The sequence below is a fragment of the Panthera pardus genome, unplaced genomic scaffold (genome assembly GCF_024362965.1).
Source record: "Panthera pardus isolate Hobbes unplaced genomic scaffold, ASM2436296v1 HiC_scaffold_3, whole genome shotgun sequence".
Taxonomy (NCBI): domain Eukaryota; kingdom Metazoa; phylum Chordata; class Mammalia; order Carnivora; family Felidae; genus Panthera; species Panthera pardus.
Genome location: NW_026526876.1, coordinates 53,086,996 through 53,101,314, shown reverse-complemented (window position 1 = coordinate 53,101,314; position 14,319 = coordinate 53,086,996). Strand labels below are relative to the sequence as shown.

The 14,319-nt window shown below is 46.3% G+C and overlaps 1 protein-coding gene across 1 annotated transcript in view; it reads left to right on the top strand.

The window, feature by feature from the left end:
* The first annotated feature begins 8 nt into the window (after positions 1–8).
* The window catches only part of SPACA3 (sperm acrosome associated 3), a 37,813-nt gene continuing 23,502 nt past the window's right edge, over positions 9–14,319 (top strand). The window contains exon 1 of the mRNA XM_019423917.2: positions 9–1,010. The gene's annotated coding sequence lies outside the window, so the exon portion shown is untranslated. The remainder of the gene's footprint in view (positions 1,011–14,319) is intronic.

Genomic DNA, 14,319 nt, shown 5'->3' with positions numbered 1-14,319 from the left:
CCAGAATTCCAATCACATATCCAGACATACATCTGAGTTGCTTAATTGCCATCATAAGCATATAGGAGAGCCGGAAGTACTTTGCTTCTCCCAGGATCTCAGAGCCAATGTTTCTCTTGGGAGACAGGGCTCTGGCTTGGGAGCTGCCTTGGTTCATATGCTGTGCTGTTTGGCATGTTTGGATCTCCGAGTCTGGTCCCATTTCATTTTCCGTGTCCTAACTCATCAGCAGATGCCTCTGTCTGTTTCTAGAGAACCAGGAGCCCATATTTCCAAGATCAAGATTGGAGCCTTGTTTGTCACTGAAATATCCCATTGGGCACAGTCCATTTTCTGCTGGAAAGCAGGATGCTTCTGTGTACGGGTTCCCACCTGGGAAATGGAGTCAGGAGAGGAAAGCTTGGGTCAGCTCGCTGTGGACTGATGATGGATTCCTGACTACAGGGCCACCTTATTGGATTGTCCATTCCCATCAGCTCTGAACACATACTAAGTAGCTAACTTGTCCTGCTGGTAAGGTGTGAATGGGGAACTTCCTCAAAGCCACTTTGAATTTTCCATGTCGTGGCCTCCACAAACAGACATCCACAGTCCTCCTGTTTTTTATTTTCCCTTCCTTTCAAAAACCTACATTCACAATGAGATTGGAAACCACTTTCTGCTAAGGGGTTGCAATGGCTGCCACAGGTATAAATGTCCCTGCCTTTGAACCTGGGTCAGAGCCCTAAGCCAAAGAGGGACAGCCCCAAATTGGCATCTCAAATACCACCCAGCAGGCGTGGGGGCGGAGGGTGGAGGTGAAGTTTCCCAGCATCCCTGAAGTAACGCCCGCTGTTGCCAACCTTCTGTGAGCCCTGGCAAGTCCTGTTGCCTCCCTGAATCCCTGGGTCACTGCAAGGAGAGGTTGCTGAACGCCTGGGAAGTGTCTGCTAGACTGCAAGATCTCCGATCTGGCTGCTGCGTGGTTTCTCTTTTGTCTCCAATGCAGGACGAATAAGTCTCTGGATAAGGTGGGTGTTGGTTGAGGTGAAAGCACCATCTGAGGGAGGAGGCCTCCCTGCTCCTCTTGGCCCTTTGCGAGTTGGCCGAAGTTACCTTCTCCGGGAGGGCCAGGTTGGTGAGCACAGGGGATCCAGCCTGGTGTGGTTTCCCAGGGGATGGACGCGTCCCAGGTCCCTGGTTCGCTAATGTCTTTCTGCATGGTGGTAGCTCTCCCGTGACACACACCACCCCCTGCCCTGCCCTGGAGTAGGAGCGTCAGACTCAGATTGTGAAGACGGAATGACTCAAGGTTGGCATGGAGTGTGAGATGAGTAAGATCTTCAAACTCAAACAGTTAGGTTCAAATTTGGACTCTGTCATTTACTGTGTAAGCTTGGACAAGTTCCTTAACCTCTCTGGTCCTTAGCTTTCTCATCTATAAAATCAAGGCTCCTTACTACCTCATGGGTTAGCGTGTCAATCAAACAAAGTGTGTGTGTGTTTGTGTGTGTGTGTGTGTGTGTGTGTGTGTGTGTGGAATGCCCCGTAGTGTGCCTGGTACTGGTTAGCCGATATTAATCCTTCTCTCCCCAAAGCCACCCATGCCCTGAGGCAGGTGACCCAGATGGCAGCACCTCAGTGACCCTGGCTCTGTCTGAGCAGGAGTCTCTGTTCATAAGCTCTGGAACTGAGCGGCCAAAAATGCTGGAATCACTGCAGTAGGGAGAGTGGCCCAGCCTTGTCCCTGCCCCATCCCTGGTCTGTTTGCAACCTAAAGATGGATCTCTCCACCTCTTATCAGTGTTTCCAGGGTTGATTGCTCAAGCTCACATTCCTCCAGAAAATGGCCCAGGGAGCCCCCTCCAGCTTGTGACATCTTCCAGATGGAGCACGTGTTCCTGGCACCCAGCCCACCCTGGTGCTTACCCTGACCTGCCTCATTCCAGAAGTTCCTTCTCTCAAGAGACTCTACTCTGTGCCCGATCCCATAGAAAATGCATGCACCTGATCTGTCAAAAACAAGACGACTTACAATTCAAAATCCCTGAGTTGCTTTATGACCTGGGACATCTTGGGAAGGTGTCAAAGGAAGAATTTGCATCAATTTCTTTCTTTCCTTCCTCCACCCTCCTCTACCTCACTTCTAAGCCCTCCTGCCCCACCAAACTTGTCCAGTTTGCTCACCCTGGGAGAGAAGTGTGCTAGAGGCTGGGGCTATGAGCAAAAAGTGCCCTCCCTGTCCTTAAGAAGCAAGAGGGACAAATAAGCAGCCGACTGAACCACAGCTGTGGCAGTGCGGTGATGGAGGGGTGCCTAGCCTGGGACCGACGGGGCACAGAGCAGGGAGATGGGAGTCAGTGAAAAAACCTGGGGGGAGCAGATGCCCCCATCACGACTGTCAAGGGGCAGAGAGGTGTCCTGGGCAAACTGGACAACACAGAAAAGGACCAGGAGAGCATGGCTGATTTGAGAAGTGCAGGTGGTTTGGAGGTTGGAGTGTGGGGTGGACAGGATGTTACATCACAGAGGACCCTATAGATCCTATTGAGGAGTCAGAGCTTTATTTCTCTGAGCAAAATAGGGACCACAGAAAGGCTTTAAGCAGGGGAGTGACAAGGTCAGATTAGCAGTTTAGAAAGAGTCCTTCATACCCTATGACAATAGTCTCAGGCCCATCAATTTGCCTGATGCCACTGAGTACACATTTCCCCCTGAGTCGGAGAGGCTCACGACCCAATCATGATATAAAACAGGGTGGCAACTGGTTGGGAAGGAGGAAGAGGGACTAGGCATCAGAGTAGAAAGTGCCAGAGGGAAATACTGCGGTTGCGCCCGGGTCTGCTTCTGGCTGATATGGAACCTGTCTCTGTCAGAAATGCTGATGAGCAGGGCTTTAAGAATTTGGGGCATAACTGGGTCCTTGCTGCTTCATCCATCTGTGTTTTTATCATTCCTACTTTACAGATAAGGAAGCCACAGCCTAGAGAGATAGGTAACTTTCCCCAAGCTAATAATCCGAGCAGGAGGGGCGCCTGGGTGGCTCAGTCGGTTGAGCATCTGACTCTTGGTTTCGGCTCAGGTCATGATCTCACAGTTCTGTGAGTTTGGGCCCCACATTGGGCTCTGTGCTGACAGCATGGAGCCTGCTTGGGATTCTCTCCCTCTCTCTCTGCCCCTTCCCTGCCCTCTCTCTCTCTTTCAAAGTAAACATTAAATTAAAAAAAAAAATCAAGCAGGAACTTCAACTTCCCATTTTGTGTTCTCAACCAACCACTCCCGCCTGCCTGGGGGCGGTGGGTGGGGAAATCCATAATGGGAAGGAAATAACAGATACCAGTGTCGTCCCATTTTCTTCTAGTTTTAATATTGTTCACTTAAAAAGTGATGGTTGTGACCCATAAATTAATTTCATGGCTCACTAATCGGTTACAACCCACAAGATGATAGTGCATGGATACTAAAATGAGGGCTGGGGCATGGGTGAGGTATTCTTTCCATCCAACATGACTTAATTTGATCCGTTTTAAGTAAAGTGTGCATGTACCAGATTAGTGGCAAAAATTTATGGGGCAAAATGGAATAATTAATTTATTACATGATTGATCAGTTCAGGAGTCATCTGTTGAGCATCTACACGATCTAGCAATGAATAAAAATATAATGCCTCTCTTGAGGTGCATATGATCTAAGGTGGAAAGAAACCCATAGTCATTTTCAATATAATGCAGTAAATGCTAAGTAAGGGAACGCGTGTAATGAGAGCACAGAGCAGGGGCACCTAACCCGGCTCCCGAGAGTTTCCGGAAGGTGGTGATGTCTCAGAATTTTCAAGAAGTAGGTGTTGGCGGGGAGGAGATTGGGTGGGTGGGAGCAGGTGGAGGTGGAGAGGGACAGAGGACCCAGGAAGGGGAGTTGTGCAACAGGACATCCTCCTGTGCTCAGGAAATTACTGCCACCAGTGTCGGATGGGAGGAGGGGGTGTTGGGAGATGAGCCAGGAGAGCGGGTCGAGGACTAGACTCTGGATTTTTCCTCTGGGTGATAGGGATTTATCGAAAGTTGAAAAAGCTCTTAGTTTTTCTTGGAAAACTACCAAGTGATCTCTGCACCCTCCCCAGCCTTTAATGTTATCCTAATTTGATAGTCGAACAATGGCTCAGCATTGTGTTAATTTGCATTTCCCTGACTACTGGGGAAGTTAAACATTTTTCATGTGTTTATTAGCTATTTACTTATTCATGTCGTTTCCCCACTTTTCTCCTGGGATTTTAATATTTTTTTTATCGACTTATATGAGCTCTTTATATATGAAGGATAACAACCCTTTGTCATATTTATTGCATATATTTTCCCCAGCCTTGTCATTTGCCTTTTAGTTTTGTTTAGAATGGCTTCTGACGTCCAGAAGTTTTAAATTTGGTGTAGTCAAATGGATTGATTTTCTTTCCCTTAGTGATTTCTTCCATTGCTTTTATGTTTAGAAAATCCTCTCTCATCCAGAGATCAAATAAATATCATTGAAATGTTTGAAGCAGCAGAGTGCCATGGGTGGGTGATTAATAATAATATTCACAGGTTAGATGTAGTGGTAAAAAAAACCCCAATTAAACAAACAAACAAAAGCCAAGGCAAAGCAGAAAAACAGTAGAAGAAATTAAACCTTCCTTTATCCACCACAAACCCAGTCCAAGGTTAAGGGTGGGAATAATCAGGGATCAAAGAGATAAGGAGAGGCCGGTAGTCTTGAAGCACTAACACGACGTGGGTCAGGCAGGCAGGAAGTAAGCTACAGGTCCCAGGGTAGGATATGAAGGAACATGGCATGTTTGGTTAGAATCTGAGATGAAAAGAAACAGTGATGGGAGAGGGGGTTGGAAAGAGAATCAGAAAAAGCCAAGAAAGCTTGCTAAGACGTTAGGACTGTGTTCTAAGAACAATGGAGAACAATTGAAGGTATAATTCAAGTGATCCAAATAACTCTTAATGCCTCATGGAGCCAGTTAGCATAGAGTTTCATTTAAGTAGGCATAGCCTGGCAGTCAAATGACAAATGACCAATGGAAGACCAATGACAAAATTCCATGGACAATGGCACTGGTCTGCCTCTCTTAGTCCGGACCAGATGGTGAGAAGATATCATCTCTTATCTGTCCCTTTTCCTCTCTTCCTTGTTGCCAGGAAAGAGCCTGGGATCTGGAGGCAGTCAGACCCCAGTTTGGATCCTGACTCTGCCACTCCTTAGCCATGCCCTTTCCTATCTGCCTGCCTCCCTTCCTTCTGCAAATTCCGTCAGACACCCATTATGTACCAAGCATTGTCTACGTGCTGGGGACACAGGGCAGAGATAAACCACACAACTGCTGCCCTAATAGAATTATAGGCTAGTGAAGGAAGACAGATGTTAAACAAATGATTGCTTAAATAAATGTAGAGTTAGGGGCACCTGGCTGGCTCAATCTGTGGAGCAGGCTGCTCTTGATCTCAGGGCCATGAGTTCAAGCCCCATGTTGGATGTGGAGCCTACTTAATGATTAAACAAAATAAATGTAGAATTTAAAGCTTTTCAAGTATTTTAAGAAGAGAAATAGAATCTTATGAAAGATTATTAGGGATACTGATCTATCAAGATGTCAAGGAAAGCTTCTATTAAAGGGGATCTACTATCTGAAGGATGAGTAGAATTCAGATGTTGAGGAGTAGGGTCACAAAGTCCTTTGGCAGAAGGATGAGGTGAGACAAGGCCAGTGTGACTGGAGAGTACACTGGGAGGAAGACAAAGGTGACAATGAGGCAGAAGGTCAAATCATGCCAGTCCTTGTAGGCTATGCAAAAGACCTTGGTCTTTATCTGAAGAACAATGAGAATTCATTCAGATGGTTTGTTCAAAGCTGGTAAAGTTGGAGTGGGGTGGGGCTAGAGAAACAATTAGATTTGTATTTCGAAAAAGTCCTTTTGCTTTCTGTGTGGAAAATTGATTGGAGGGAGCCAGAGAAGAAAGGGGAGACCCAATGTGATTGCATCACATAAGGCAAGAGAAGATGGCAGCTTGGTCTAGGCAGGGAGAGGGGGATGGAAAGTTAGGGGAGAATAAATAGGACTTGGGTATGGGTTACTAGTGTTCATGAAAGATTTCTGGGTTTCAGGGTTGCACACCTACATGGGGATCCCTATCCCCATAGATATAGGAAACACCAGAAGAGGATCAAGTTTGGGGAACAGGTTGGGGGTGGGGGAGGTTGAAGCCATGTGCTTTGGACTTGAAGAGTTTGAGGTGCATTTGAGATTTCTGTGTGGAGTTAGGTATAATGACTACATCTCAGAGAAGACTGGAGATTTTTCATTGGTCATTATTGTTCAAGGTATAGCTCTGTATCCGATGCTAGGGAGAGAGAATGGAATGAAAATAGAAGAGGGCCATGAGGCACTCCAACATCTCATAGGATCTTGGGCCAGTGTGAGGCTCTTGTAGAGTTATTCTGATGGTTAGATGAAATACCACATGCCCCATGCCTGGCACATAGAGGCAATTCAGTAGATGTTAGATACACATCTCCCTTCTCTCCTTTTAACCGCTCTGCTCCCTTTATTTTATGCTTTTCTATCTTCTGGCTCTATGTATTATAGCCAGAGACTTAAACCCGATTCTTCCAACCAGGGATGGCCCCAGGGCACCTAGTATAGACACCAGGCAAGCGCTGCTCTCCTCCAAGACCTAGCCCTGGAAAGCCTGCATCTTGAGCGCTCTCTGAAACTGAACTAAGAGACTTGGGGGCCTTTGCTTAGTTGACCAATGACCTGCATTTGGAGAACCAAATTTCTTGGCACACACAGCAACATGTATCTTAGCATGCTAATCATGCCACCTCACATTTCTAGAACATGTTGTGTATTTTTCAGCAAGTTTTCATAACGATTATCTCCGTTGTTCATCACAGGATTTTTCATTATGAAATGCATTTGCATATTTTATTTACCTCTAATTCCTTCCCCACTGCTAAAACAATAGCGTTTTGAGCAAGCGTGCATATGGATGATTTACAAATTCACTCCACTCTCTTTCTCAAGCTTGCTTTCTCTTGTGTTCCCATTTTATTTTTAAATCATGAGTTTCATCTTCCTTGTCATAAGCCTTCACATGTTTCAGTGCTTCTCAAAATCACCATTCTGTTCTTTCTCTTCCTTTTGGCTTCTGCCCCCACTCGCCTCGTGGAGAACGAGGGCTCTGGCCCCCAGAGTCCATTGTTACTGCACATTCAGAAACTCACGTTTCTGACTCCTCTCCACCTCATTTCTCTCTGAAGCAGGTGCTGTTTATTCTGCATTGAAGCTTCATATTAGCTTTAACGAGAGATTTGTTATGCGAGACAACCTCAGGATCACGCAGCCCCATCCAGGTTCCTCCTTTGCCCCTGGCATCTTTAAGATTCTCTTCTATTTATTTTTTTCTTGAAGATTCTCTTCTGCTTCTCAGCCTCCCATCACTACTTTTCTCCTCTTATGCAGGACACTTCCCTGCTTTTCTTTTCTGGATTCTTGGTCTTCATCTTCTGCTACCCATGCTTATCCTCTCATTAAACATCTGGAGATTCAAACACCCATGACCTGGTCCTTGACCTTGAAGTGCTCACAGTCCGCAACAGTGGGTCTCAAACCCGATGGCATATTTGAATCATCATATGAGGTTTTCAATAAAAAATATGAATGCAAAGGGAACCTGGGTGGCTCAGTTGGTTAAGCATCCGACTTCAGCTCAGGTCATGATCTCGTGGTCTGTGAGTTTGAGCCCTGTGTCAGGCTCTGTGCTGACAGCTCAGAGCCTGGAGCCTGCTTCGGATTCTGTGTCTCCCTCTCTCTCTGCCCCTCCCCCGCTCATGCTCTGTCTCTCTCTCTCTGTCAAAAATAAATGAACATTAAAAAAAAATTTAAAAAGTATGAATGCAAAAGCCCTAACCCCAGAGGTCCTGCTTTAATCGGTCTTGAGTGGGGACCTAGGCATCGTTATTTTTTAAAGGACATCCTAATGTGCAGCCAGGGATGAGAACCAGTCACTGGCCTAATGGGTAAGACAGATGTATAAACAGGGGCACCTGGGTGGCTTAGTCGGTTAAGTGTCTGACTTCTGCTCAGGTCATGATCTCACGGTTTGTGGGTTCGAGCCCTGAGTCGAGCTCTGTGCTGACAGCTCAGAGCCTGGAGCCTGCTTTGGATTCTGTGTCCCCCTCTCTCTCTGCCCCTCCCTGCTCGCACTCTGTCTCTCTCTCTCAAAAATAAATGAATGTAAAAAATAAAAAGGAAAGATGTGCAAACAAATGATTTTAATATAATGTGAAGGCAGAAGCAAGCACAGAGGCTGGGGGAGAATGGAAGAGAAGCCCCTTATTCAACCTGGGAAGCCAGAAAGCAGGGGTGATTAGTCAGAGCAGATGACTCAGGGCTTCAACCCATCCTAGAGAAGCTTTTCACAGAGCCCTCCCCTCCAGCTTTCCAGTAGGAGAAAAAGTACTGAAAGGACCTATGTTTTCTCTGCTGATCCCTCCCTGTCCTAGGGTGGTGCACATTTGGGCCACCTTGTTGCTGTGTCTGACCCTCAGCCCCTATGCTCACTTTCCTCTCCAGGTTCTTTCTTTTCTCTTCCCCAGTTGTTTGGCATTTTCTTTGCCTCTGAAGCTCCCACAGACATTTCCCCTGGCCCATTGTCTGGTCCAAAGCTCATTCTGGATCTTGACGCGACAGTTCCCCTACGACGTCCTCTTTGGCCCCGCTGTGATTTCTCTTGTGATGGCTGAGCAGTTTGCTGGCATCGCAAGAGATCTGTTGGTGCCCCCCCAGCCCCCCTGCCAGCCCCCCAGCGCCAGCACTGAGGCTGTGCTGCTAGGTAGGGTGGGAGTCAACCACAGCAGTGGCCTCCAGCTGGCCCCAGCTGCCCACCATCCTTCCGAAAGGTGTTGCTGCTTTCTTGGCTGGCCCTCTCCTTTTCCTGGGTCAGCAGTCTGACGTTTGCTCTGTCTTGAGGCAGTTTCGAGAGCTCTGGAGCCAGATCCTAAGTCCCTGGAGGCACTATCTTGGTTTTACAGCTTGGCCAGTTCTGGAATTGGCCTGGGAAACCATATTCTTCCCCCACGGCCTGCCCCCCACTCTCACTGAGGCTCACTGTGCTCCCGAAACAGGACTCTACACACGGCTCCGTTGTTCACACTTCCTCACTGGGTCTTGTCTCATTCGGCTGGACAGCAGCCCTCTGATCTCCTCGTGTTTCTGCAGAACGTCTGTGCGTGGCTCTGTACTCCCACTGCCACCTTGACTTTCTCTCTTAATTACCAGGATTCTGTTAACACAGACTTCTTATTTTGCTTCTTTGATTTTTTTTAAAAGTGATTTCTGTTTCATTCTCTCACCTTTGCCATTTCTCTCTCTGCTTTTCATTACAGTTGACCTTTGAGCATCAGGGTTTGAATTGCACAGGTCCACCAATATGTGGACTTTTTTACAGTACGGCCCTGTAAATGTATCTTCTCTTCCTTATGATTTTTTAAGTAAGTTTATTTATTTTGAGAGAGAGGGAGAACATGTGAGTGGGGGAGGGGTAAAGAGAGAGAAGGGGAGAGAGAATTCTAAGCTGATAGCACCAAGCCGGACACGGGGCTTGATCCCATGAACTGGGAGGTCATGACCTGAGCCAAAATCAAGAGTCAGACGCTCAACAGACTGAGCCACCCAGGAGCCCCTCCTTACGATTTCCTTAATGACGTTTCTTTTCTCTAGCTTACTTTATTGTAAGGATACAGTGAAGGATACATCTGGGTGTTAATGGGCTGTTGATGTCATCGGTAAGGCTTCTTCTGGTCAACAGTAGGCTATTGGTAGTTAACTTTCTGGGAAGTCAAAAGTTACACAGGGATTTACCATACGACTATGTGGTAAATCCCTGTGTAACTTTCGACTTCCCAAAAAGTTAACTACCAGTAGCCTACTGTTGACCAGAGGAAGCCTTACCGATGACATCAACAGCCCCTGTCTTGATCGAGGGTCAACTGTATTTACTTCTACAAATGGGATTTCCTAATTTGCTCCTTACAACTTTGGCCTTATTCTTGCCTGTAAGACTGTCTCACATTATCTTTCCAGATGACCCAGCACCATTTGGCTTATGAAAAGGTGAACCAGACTCCCTTGCTGGGAGTCACTGCTGTTCGACTAGCTTCTGACATGATGGGACTTTGTGTACCATCCATACCCTCTCTGGGGGAACACATCCCACACCCACCTCACCGGAGTCCACGGGCTTCTTACAACATGCCTGGAAGATGCATAGGGGTAGCAACTGCTATTCCTGTTTTGAAATTAGGAAAATGAGACTTAGCCAGAAGGACACCGAGGCCTAGAAGGGAACCAGCTCCTCAAGCTCATGTGGCTGGTAAGGGAAGAACTGGGGAGAGAATGCATCCTAATTCCCAGAGCATTACTTGCCCCAGGGTTCCGTACTGGACGCGACCATTGGGTAGCCAGCCGGTTCGAGGGTGAGTGCTGGATCCTGCCCTCAGGAAGTTTCGATAAAATCCCTCTTGGTGTGAGCCTATGACCCTGGCTGACTGGTCTGTTGGGTTAATGTTTCAGAATGGCAGATGAGTCACTGTGTTTCTATTTATTTTTAGGGTGTCAACCACAGGGACTCTGGGAACAAGGTTCAGCAACACCTTCCCTTGTATACTAGATACACAGCATGCAATATTTTCCCACTGGTTTTCTGGTTTGGACATGTTTGTATTCAAGTGTCTGTGTTCTCTTTGGGTGAGCAGTCTACCAATGAGGCCAAACTCCATCATTCCAGATCACGTGTGTGCATGTTCAAGGGTGGGGATTTGCTATAGTTCAAGCTGAGGCTAAAAAGGGGATACCTGTGTGGCTGGGTGAGAGACAACATCTCTTCTCCCCTTTCTTAGAGAACATGCAGTATCACTCTCCATAACAGTCTTTGCTCCTGCCCAGGAGGAGCGTCTAGACCGCTGGATAAAGGCTAACATTTATGGGGTCATCTTTTCCTGATGGGTGGGGCTACTGTGATTCAGGATCAAGGGCCAGATTGGCTGCTTCTTCTCTGATTCCCAACTTCAAACAGATTGCTCCTCTTCTACGTCATCTCAGAGGGGAGCACAGTTGGTTCAGGCCCAGGACTATCTTCTAGAAGGTTCACATCTGTGTAGTTGAGCTGCCCAGTCTCATCTCAGCAGGCAAGCTTTGGGCGTGTGTATGTGTGTGGTGATATGTTCCAATACCCACATTTGGGAGTGTCGGAAGTCCTGTGTATTTCCTTGATTACTTTCTGAATTCTCCATTGCAAATGCTAGGAAAGGCTGTGGTTTGGGAGCTGGAATGTACCAGAGTTGACGAATAAACTTGGTATTTGCTTCCCATTTGGCTGTGATCTTGTATGCCCACGTCACTGATTTGGGCACCTGTCATCATGGAAAAGGTATGATAAGAAGTTGAAAAAGCATAAACACTGTGGAAAAGCTCAAAGGTAAACTCCTTTAAGTTCAGAGACACAAGGAATGCTCAGGACAACACAAAAGAGAAGTCATTTAACCCCTAACAGGACTCACCATCACAGCGCTGGGGCAGGCTAACGCTGAGGGAGCCTTAGGAGACGAGGGGCCTTACGTGCACGGGGCCCCAACTGCATGTTGGGAGCTGTTTGAACACCTTACATACAGTATTTCATTTAATCTTCATGACAAATGAAGGACCTCATGAACCAGGTATGATTATTCCCACTGACTTAAGGCTCAGAGAGGTCAAGGCACTGGCCCAAGGCCACAGGGTGACTTAGTAGCAGATTTGGGATGAGAATTAATGTCACTCAAGTTCCATTATAAAAGCCTGGAACTAGCCCCCGGGAGAATGAAGTGCTCCTTCCTGGAGGGGTTGGCACTGGGGAGGAAAGCCCTGTCCCTCACGCCTCCATGGGCCAGATGGACTGTGGTGTCATCCTATGTAGTGGTCCCTTTGTGAAGTACACAGAAGAGACAATTTTCTGCTTGGGGATAAAGTTCAGAAGGTGGAACTGGGTGGTGCGGTGCTGGCTGCCTGCCAGCTGTGAACAAGGAACCAGAATACCTGGAATGTGGTAGGAGAGCCAAGACAGAGCAAGGGCCCAAGTTCATGTACTTCTGAAATTTTAATTTAATTTAATTTAATTTAATTTAATTTAATTTAATTTAATTTAATTTAATTTAAATAGAGTGAGCAGGGGAGAGGGGCAGAGAAGGAGAGAGAGTCTTAAGTAGGCTCCACACTCAGCATGGAGCACGACGTGGGGCTCAATCTCACAATCCTGGGATCATGAGCTGAGCTGAAATCAGGAGTCGAACGCTCGACCGACTGAGCCACCCAGAGCTCCCTTCATTCATGTACTTTTCTCTAGGTGTTAGGAGGCCTTCATTTTTCCGCTTGTAGCGCCATGGAGAGCTTGCTGTGGGGAATAAGGACATATCACTCTTCCCTCCCTTCAAGGTAAAACCTCTTGGAGGTTTTCCTTAGTCCTATTCAAATAGAATATGTGCCTAGGGAGAGCCTATGAGTGCTGGCACCCTCCTTAAATAGTGGGGTTGGAGAGAGACTCAGGACTTGTGCTCATCCCTGAGGTCTTGACTCAGCTGTCACCTCTTCCTACCTTTGGACTGGGCTGACACCTCTGGGAGAACATCCTCTGTGTTCATTAGTTCTTCCTTAAGGTGCCTTTCAACTGTTGTCTAATAAGGACAATACTAACACTTATACACTCATACTGTGTGCCAGGTATCAGTACAAGTATTTTGTATTCATTCATTCATTCAATCTTCTCAACATAGGTATAGCATAGGTATCATTATGTTTTGGAAAAAAAAAAGGTTACTTATTTATTTTGAAAGAGAGAGATACAGAGCGAGGAGGGGAGGGGCGGATCCCAAGCAGGCTCCACCCACACGGTCAGCATGGAGCCCCACATGGTCTCCATGACTACCTTTCTAGCTTTCCTTGGAGTAAGTGTGGCTATTTGACTATGTTCTGGCTAAGGAGATGTCAGTGGAAAGATCATAGGATGCTTTCCGGAAGATTCCTTTAAAAGGGAAGAATCTGGTCCTTCTCCCTTTCTTCTGTCTTGCTGCCTGGACAGCAGATCTGGTAGCTGGAGCTCAAGCTGTCATCTCGGAACAGGAGAAATCACATCCTCGGAATGACAGAACCTTCACGCTACCCTGAGTTATCTACCTCGATTTATTTCTCGTGAGACAGAAGTAAACTTCTGTCTTGTTTAAGCCACTGTTAGTTGGGTTTCCTGTTACTTTCAGTCCAGTCTAATCCTAATTGACAGCATTAAATATGGGTAAGAGCTAAGGTCAATAATTGTTTGTGAATTGACAGTGAGTCCCCAAGAGAAGCCTGGCTTGTCCTCTCTCCATCTCTCAGGTACTGGTGAGAGAGAATCTCGGGTTTTCACAAGAAAATGTCCTGAAACCCTGAAATGCCTTCTTGTGCCTTATGGGCCTGGGCAGGTTTGCATCTGGAAAATGGGTTGTGCCTGGAACATGGTTCTCAGGTATGGTGGTCTGGGCTTTATTGGCTTTCCTTCTCCAGCCACACAGGGACAAACCAAAGGGGCAGAGCCAGCCTTAGGTTCTGAACATGGGCCTCTGCATCGGCTTTGCCCGCCTGAGGTGAGCTGAGGAAGCCCCAGAAAGTCCAGAAGGATCAGTGAGGTGGACTGATTGCCTCTTCTGTTATTCTTGTTGCTGCTACTGGCACGCTTTGAAATTAATTGATGGTTTCCTTTTTTTTTTTTTTTTAATTTGTTCCTCCCTTTGCTTTTTCTGAATTAATTTTTTCATCGTGAAATATTTCAAAGATTAGACAAGAATAGAAAGGAGCATAATGAATACCTATTTACCCACCATTAAGCTTTATCAGATCTTAACATTATGTCATATTTGTATCAGATCTCATTTAAAGAAGTAAAACATTACTGATATAATTGAAGCTTCCTGTATATTACACCCCTCCCTTCCCATTCTTCTCCCTCTTCCTCAGAGGTAACTATTACCATGAATCCACTGTTTATCATTCCTATGTATGTCTTTACACTGTTAGTACATATTTATGCATCCATTAATACAACATAGCATTCTTCAGCAGGGTTTTAAATTTTATATATAAATTGTAGCATACTCCACTTATCATTGGATTCTCCATGGAATAATTCTACCATAATGTATTTCTCCATTTTCCTGTTGATGAATATTAAGGATATTTCCTTTCTTTCTTTTTTTAACCCAGACAGTACTGGTGGGACACATTGTGGGAG